Raw genomic sequence first — 1,313 nt, forward strand, 5'->3', positions numbered from 1 at the left:
ACTCAAAGGGAACATTTCAAGTCTGACTCCGGATTTCCAGCTGCCACTTCCCAAGAAATGTGGTTCTGCCCCTCCCATCCCGTGGCTTCCACCTCAATGCACGGGAACAGCCCTGGAAGTAAAATCATCAGGCTGAGCATTCCCAGCAGAAGAACCCTGCTTTATTCCCGCCTGGAGAACAGTTTTCTAAAGGAAGCTGCCAGCTCTGCCCCGGCTCCCGTAAAGCTGCTAATTACAGTGCAAATCCAAAGAAAGCGGGAGCAGGGAATGAGGAAGGAGGAGGCAGATTCCAGGTCTCTGGCTCACCCAAATGACAGCTTGGGAAAACTTTTCCTGCCTCAGTCGTCGCTCCTAGGAATAAATCCCCCTTTCCACTGCTGCAGGAGCCCAAAATTCCAGCCCTCATGGAGACCCTCGGGAGCAGCGTCCCTTCTTCCACACCCCAACAGCTCCTCTCTCATCCCATCCCAGAAAGGCCCATTGTCCATTAGGAACACAGAGATCACCGAGGAAGAGCACATGGAAAGCCACCAACAGTCCAGCACGTGCAGCTCCAACTCTCTCCCAAGTTTAGGGAATTAAGTCCCAAATTCCATTCCCACCCAGTGGAAATCAAATTCCGGGACTTACCAGCCTGCTTTTCCTCCAGCTGGGATAAAGATGTTGGAATCACCACAGGGAACAAACGGCACCGGTCCCGCACCTCTCCAACCCACCGGGACCCACGGACCAAATGCTTCCTCCTCCTTTTCCCTGGAATTCTCACCCATGCAGCGCTTCCCTAATGACAACCGAGCAACCTAGAACTGGAATCCTGGGCTGAATCCTGCCAAGCTGAGGTCTCCAGCCTCTTCCTGAATCTCAGATTTGCGACGGAAAGCAGGAATCCTCTTTTCCTTTTGCTTATGTAAGCAAGGATGAATCAAGCCCAGGCTTCCCTGATCCTGTGTCATATTTAAGCCTTAAATACATTTATTTTTCCATATTCCCTTCTCCTTGGACACTCCAGGAGCTGCATTTCCAAAGCCCAGCACACACATCCCTCCTCCTCACCACCCACAGCCTGCACGTGGAGCTGATCCGCAGTTTCTCCCGGCCCTCGGGATCCGTGCAGCCACAACACCCATCCCTCCCAGCAGGGATTCAGCCCTTCCCGCTGCTCCCCGGGGAGAGCCGGGAGACAGGGATTCGGTTTCAAGCTCAGGACTTATTTAATTCCATAAGGCAGTTGTACATCTCCTCCTTAAAGTTCCACAGCCCTCTGGTTTTCCAGCTCTGCTCCTGGAATTACTCACGCATATTTACTCCAACTT

The 1,313-nt window shown here is 52.7% G+C and overlaps 1 protein-coding gene across 1 annotated transcript in view; it reads right to left on the bottom strand.

The window, feature by feature from the left end:
- The window catches only part of DAGLA (diacylglycerol lipase alpha), a 50,783-nt gene that overhangs the window by 36,691 nt on the left and 12,779 nt on the right, over window positions 1–1,313 (bottom strand). The gene's annotated exons all lie outside the window — the stretch shown is intronic.

The sequence above is a fragment of the Corvus brachyrhynchos genome, unplaced genomic scaffold (assembly GCF_000691975.1).
Source record: "Corvus brachyrhynchos isolate BGI_N302 unplaced genomic scaffold, ASM69197v1 scaffold1103, whole genome shotgun sequence".
Lineage (NCBI taxonomy): Eukaryota > Metazoa > Chordata > Aves > Passeriformes > Corvidae > Corvus > Corvus brachyrhynchos.